The following is a 7156-nucleotide window of genomic DNA, read 5'->3' on the forward strand; positions in this document are numbered from 1 at the left end:
TTGGTGTTAGAAATGTATCCAGACAGCATGAGGTAAAGTGCTTCATGCACATAAGCCTTATTGTAGAAGCAAAAACATGATTCTAAGCGGGGCCTCAAATATGTATGGAAAAGAAATCATCTGTGTAACCCATGAGGCTGTGATTAATCTGCGCATTGTAAAAAGCCCTTTAGCTAGTAAGCCTGGGATAGCCATGTACAAACGTGTAATTTGACTTTTGTTTCCCCCTTTGTTCACCTAGTGCAGGGGGAACAACTTTTGATACAGGCTACTCAGTCATTACAGATTGAAGTGACTGGGGTGTAGGTGACCCAGAGATCCAGTTTTCTGTTGCTTTAAAACAGACTTTACACTCTCTCTTCCTCCTCCTCATTCCTTAGTTTTTCTGGTGCAAAACATGGAGTGCAATTGTGCCTCTCCCCCTGCCCATCTGGATGCAGTGGACCCTCCAGACACAGATCACATCTTTCCCACCCAGAAGGGATTTTAGGTACCTACTTGGTACTAGTCTGCCCTCAATGGGATTGGGGGAGGGGGACATTTCTGAAAGTCCAAGGCTCTTTCTATGAGAGGGAATGGCGCAAGTAAGGGAGGAGTGGGTGTCCCTATTCTCTGCACTTGGTGAGACTAAAAGCAGAAAGGTGACACAGACTCAGATATCTCCTCTGAATAGCTTTGTTGCATATTAGTACAGGTATTTGTATAACAAACAGCCATTCCTACAGCATTCATACCAACAAAAAGCTGTTTGTGAATGCTCAAAAACAGTGACTAAAAAGACATGAATGTGATTGACCAAATAGCTGTTTGGAATTCAAATAAGTCCCTTTTTTGTGTGTAGTATAAGAACCGCTCTGGGTGTGCCTCCGGTGCAGGAGGAGTGTGGACAGGATCAGTCTCCAAAGATTTCAAGGGTATAAACACCAAGGAGAGAGAGTGATTATTTACTATATTATAAGGCAGTAGTTTTCCAACTTCTTTTTTTCTGGCAACCAAGTTGAAGAAAATTGTTGATGCCTGTGACACAGTGGAGCTGGGGATGAGGAGTTTGGGGTTTGGGAGGGGCTCAGGGCTGGGGTAGAGGGTTGGAGTGCAGAAGGGGGTCAGGGCTCTTGGCTGGGGGTGCAGGCTCTGAGGTGGGGCTGGGGATGAGGGGTTTGGGGTGCAGGAAAAGGCTCTGGGTTTGGGGGGGATTAGGGTAGGGGTTGGGGCAGGGTTACCTCGGGCAGCTCCCAGTCAGTGGGGGTGCAGAGGCAGGCTTCCTGCCTGTCCTGGCACCACGGACCACGCTATGCCTTGGAAATGGCCAGCAGCAGGTCTGGCTCCTGAGCGGAGGTGCGTGTGCGACTCTCGCCTGCAGGCACCGTCCCCTCCCTCCCCCAGCTCCCATTGGCCAGTTCCTGACCAATGGGAGTGCGGAGCAAGTGCTCAGGGTGGGGGCATCACGCGGAGCCCCATGACCCCCCCCCCCCCGCCGCCGCCTAGGAGTCAAACGTGCTGCTGGCCGCTTCCAGGGCACAGTGCAGTGTCAGAACAGGTAGGGACTAGCCTGCCTTAGCTGGCCAGCACCGCTGATGGGACTTTTAACAGTCTGGGTGGCGGTGCTGACCAGAGCCGCCGTGACCCAGTGCCTTACATTCCATGACCCAGTACTGGGTTGTGACCCGCAGTTTGAAAACCACTTTATAACGTATAACTAAGATTAGGAAGAATAAATTAGAAAAGGGAAAAATTAGGGTGAATATTGGGGAAATTTTACTGTCAAGAAGATCCAGCAACCTTTGGGATAAATTTTTCATGGGAAGTGTTGAAGGCACTTCTGGTTAATGTAAAGCCACATCTAAAACTGGAGTGGATAAAACACTGGTAAATGTAAAGCTAGAGCTCAAAATGTTTTGTTCTGTCTCTGTTTGATAAAATCCTCTCTTGTCTCTCATTTATTTGTGGTGACAATTGCAATAAGTAGAGCAGATGATTGCACAGCCAGCTGCTACACTGTGCATGTGTTGGGCAGAGAGCACAACCATGAAAACTTCCTTTGTAAGTTGCACGTTGTATTAGTAGAGCTTGAAGGAGATTGAGTTGCACTCTGACAACATGCTTAGGTATCACTCTGACACCATCATCTATGATGTCAAATTTTCAGTTGTTCCTGTCCCATGGACTGCACAAATAATACTACCTTTACCTTTTTATATGCTTTTCATCCAAAGATCCACCGGTCTTACAAAGATTAGCTAAGCCTCACAACAGCTCATGAGAAGTGATAGACACTGTAATCACACCACCCTTCATTGAAAGACATTAGAAGGATGCAGTTCAGGAAAGGAAGCAAACAATTCTGTAGGCAATGCAGAGAGAATTTAAGTTGGCAAAATGTCCTGGTTCACTTCCAAGCTACACAATTACACTACCATTAAGCATTCATTTTCAGAAGCAAAGTGCTATGTGATCTGTAATGATTGCAAAAGGTCAGAAAACAATACCACGTACTCAATTACCAAGATCACATCCTGCAGCATTTGGGTGTTTCTTTGAGGTCTGCCATCTAAGAATTGAGCTGGCCTGAACCTGCTTAGCTTAGGAGAGCTGAGGGGTCACTTCATAAGGTGGTATGACTGCAGGCCACATAACTTAGCATATCAAAGATTATTTAACATCCTGGTGCTATAGTATGAGGAAGCAGAAGATATTTTATGGCCTGTCCCAAGGGAATAATAAAAACACTGTCGTCTAAGGTGTGGGGCCTACACAGCCAGTTATTAATGAAGATAATGCTAATGAGATGACAATAATGAGCACGTGCAGTATTACACAAACTGCCATTGATGGGTTTCCAACAACCTTTATGACTGTCATAGTTTCATGAGAGAAAAATTTACCAATCTAGAAGACAAAATATTTTATTTAAGCTTTTTGAAATGATGCATGGAAAAATCCAGAGGATGGGATGTGAATAGAGGTATACCAGGTCCTCTTGATAAAAGGACACTGCCCATGCTAAGCCAGAATCTTGGCTTGTATCACCATCCCAAAACAGCAGCATAATGGGGTTCCTATTAGGAATGTGCCCACTGTATTACTCTTCCAAAATTGCTTTAGTGTTTTGTATAGCTGACAGAAGAATGTGTAGGGCTCAGGAAGTTTGGCAAGACATTGTGCCTTTTTCTTGTACTCGTATACCTTTTCCCCTTTCTTCCCTTCATTACAGTCCTGCTCCCCACTTAAATACTCCCTCCCAATTGTTCTATGCCATTGCCCCTCCTGTAGTTCTTTATGCTGCTCCTGCACTGCTGGTTCACATCCTACTTGACTGATTCTCCTCACCCAACTATAGGTACTATAAGCAGAGTGAGAAGAGGAAAATAAATCAGGAGGAGTTTTGTCACCCAAGCCAGGGGCATTGGAGCAGCATGAAGGGCTACTAATAGTCTGACTGGGGTAATGAGAATGCAAAAGTGGGAGGGGGGAAATTCAAACTTAGCACAAAGTGACCTACAGGTTTAAAAAGCTCTCTGCCACTTCACCCTCTACTATAAAAACACATTCCTCAAGAGGTAGCCAGGACCCTCTTATGGCATGTGAGCCCCGGATGCTGTCCAGTGGCTCTGGCCAGTGTTACTGAATAGCATTATATTCTTCAGTCTATCATGTACAAAGTTAGTATTGTTACATTGGTGCTGGTACAGGATAAGGTGGAGGATGCCAGCAGCCATACTATTTTGGGTTCTGATCTTGTGAGATATATTAAGTTAAATAGTGTTGGACCCGATCAGGACTTTGGTGGGACACCTCTGATGAAAAGCATGCAAAGCAAGGGTACTACAGAAGTATTGGTGATGACCAGCTATCATGTGTGGTGCTCTTCCTCTGATTCAGCATTGAACTGTTGCCTCAGCATGATCTTAGGGAGCACTATGCTGCTGGACGTGACCTTTTGGGTGAGAAGTAAACAAAGGTCCTGATCATTCAGATATTCCATAGCATTTTTCATAAGAGTATAGCTATTACCTGGGTGTCCTTCCCTAATTCCAGCTTTGATAACATACTGCCCAAATTAACCCCCATCCCAAGTGGTTAAGGTCTCCTTAGTATTTGTTCTGGCTGGGGTTAGAGTTCACTGAAGAGAGAGTATGCTTAATTATGGCAAGCCTCTACAGTACAAAAAGAAAAGAGTAAATACCATAGAATGCACTTATGGTGAGGTTAAAAGAACAGGAGTACTTGTGGCACCTTAGAGACTAACACATTTATTAGAGTTAGTCTCTAAGGTGCCACAAGTACTCCTGTTCTTTTTGCGGATACAGACTAACACGGCTGCTACTCTGAAACCTGTCATTATGGTGAGGTTGTGGCTTTACAGCAATCCTGGTATAGGTCAAAGGTTCCAGATTTTAGTTCTCCCTCTCCTGATCTCAGCAAAAACATGATGCATGGAGTCACCTCCTACCCATGTATTCCCTGTTTAGATCCTACATGACTGGGCAGGGTACTTGGTTGCACCTTTTTACTTCACGGGGAAAGGTGGTAGCAGGAAAGCTTCCCTGCCTTTTGCTCCTGTTCACATTGCAGGGGACCTGAGAAATGTCATTAGCCTTCCTATCTCCCCTGCCCCAATATAAAATATCCTCAGTTGTACTTCACTGTAAATGGGGCACAGTTCCTCAGTAATATATTGGGGAAATGCTGGGACTTTCCATTTTGCAAAACAGGTTTCCTTACAAGCGAGTTTTGTTGAATAGGAATATGGGGAGCAAGAGATCATATGTTCACTCACTCTTGACAGTGATCAAATTAGGCCATAGTTTCGTGAAACTATAGGAGTGCGGCTAGCCAGCCTGCCTCCCTCCCTCCCCACCTGAAGGTTAGTTTATGTAGAAAATTCTGAACGCTAAATTACATTGCAGCAAAGAAAATATTAGTGCAGGTTTAATATGTCTAATGTAATTGTATATTATGCAACTCAAAGAATTAATCCTTCATGATTCTGACAAAGTTAATGTAAAAACTATGCTAATATAGTGATAAGGCTGACAATTAAAACAGACAAGAATTCAGCCTTGATGTTAAGTTCAAAAGCTTAAGGGTCCCACTGTAACTCTGTCCCCTTATTATTTTGTACTTTTATTGCCTGACATCAATGTATGTCTTAATATATGTCCAGTGTGTTAGAATTGAGAGAATATTCTCAATTGACTTTCCTGTTGTTTTTAAAAGAGAATACCCAATTGATTTCACTGATGTCTAAGTTTATTGTATAGTAGAGCTGAAGTAGTAAAGATAAGCCATTTGTGTTAGAATGCCAAAATAAATGTGAAAAACTGTATCCTCTTCACATTTATACTACTCATAGGAGTGAATGGGGTTTTACTAAACTTCTTTCCAAAATTCACTTTTGGGCTGAGAGAAAACTTGAGACATTTAAACCCAACGGGAACTTTTAGAGAAATATAGAAGCATAGGCTTAGAACAGAATGGTCATCTCAGTCTTCCCTATATCTTTACTGCTGCAGTGCTATACACGGGGTAATATTTTCCACCTCTTTGATGTTAGCAGCATAGCAAGAATAGTGTTTTTTGCCAGTTAGTTCCTAGTCTATTTTTGATCTGATTCAGAGGAAGCAATTCATCTGCAGTTACACACAGACGTTGTGTGGTGAGTGACAGTAAGGAGGATGATAATTTAAAAAATGAAATAAGATAGGGTGGAATTAATTTGAGCATATTGGAGAAATGTTCTAGTCTGAAAATTCTATAAATAGCTATTAAAGAACACTATTCTAAACTGTGGCTTTAAAAGAAATACTAAAATTCTTGTGTTTTTAAAATTTGTCTTTAGACCTTGGTAATGTTATGACTTCCACACCAAATTCAAAGGCTGTGAATGGTAAAGCTGAGAGCAGTGACAGTGGAGCAGAATCGGAAGAGGAAGAGGGTCATGAAGAAGAAGAGGAAAAAGAAATACAACAAAGTGAAAAAGGTGTAGTTTCTAGTCCTGAACTATTATACCTTTTCAAACACAAAGGGCTGTATTACTCCCCTAAATGGCTGTAAATCTTGAATGTCATGTGTGAGATACATCAGTAGGTTTATTTTGTTTTATACAAAGTGCACGGAAGAATACATATGAAGAATGGGATCACCTTTCAACCTGAACTACAAGGTGAAGGACTAAGGACAACAACCCTAAAACCTGTTTCATACAGGCAGAGCCCTACATATATAGAGAGCCTCATTAATTTCATTAGGGGTGTCTCTGCACATAGCTTACAAGATGAGGGCCTAAGGTGTGCTGTGTATGGTTATTCTGTTTTATGTTTAGGACCTGTTTATCTTGTGGGTGGCTGTGAGTGCATGTAGGCGCATGGGATACAACCATAGAATTAAAAATCCTATTTATTCCTCTTCTTCAACGAAAGATAAAAGGAAAGTTTTTCAGTTAGGACATTTTGTGTGTGTGTGTTTGTGGGGATTTTAGGAAAATACAGGTCTCATATGAAAATCAAGAGAAACTATGCATTTAGAACTTAGCTGTTAATATTTTTTTCTATGAGAAAACTAATAATCCTCTTAGTTTTACTAACTGATGAGGGCTACAGTGGATTTGCTACTTTTATATTTAAAAATACCTGTTTTGCTTGCTATGTAGAATGAAAGTTTAGGATTTTTTTGCATTTAAGCTTATTTTTTTAAAGGCACAGAACTAACCCTGTGAACCTAACTGCAAGTAAAAATGTAATCTAAATCTGATTCAGACCATACAAGATATACACAGCAGATCAGAAAGTCAACTATCTGGAGAAATGTGTTTTGTACCATAAGTCACATGGCTTTTTATTTGCAAGGTTTCCTTGTTCTTTCACAGACTATAAGAATGTAAAGCAGGAATCAGCAGCAACTAAGGATTTGGAAAGTATTGTCACTAATGGCTGTTATAAGGACAACTTTATTCCAGAAATGCAGAATGGCATCCAGACTAAATCTGTCCTGAATGGCTTAAATGTGGAGGAAGAAATAAAGAAAGTGGAGCAAAGCCTAGAACTAATGGGAAAAACTAATAACAGTGGTCACCAAGGTATTGTCCTCGCATGAGTACATTGTCATTTGCATATTCTCTGAACAAAGCTTACTTCAGGGATTTGGAGAGCTGCAGCTG

This window comes from Emys orbicularis, chromosome 2 (genome assembly GCF_028017835.1).
Source record: "Emys orbicularis isolate rEmyOrb1 chromosome 2, rEmyOrb1.hap1, whole genome shotgun sequence".
Lineage (NCBI taxonomy): Eukaryota > Metazoa > Chordata > Testudines > Emydidae > Emys > Emys orbicularis.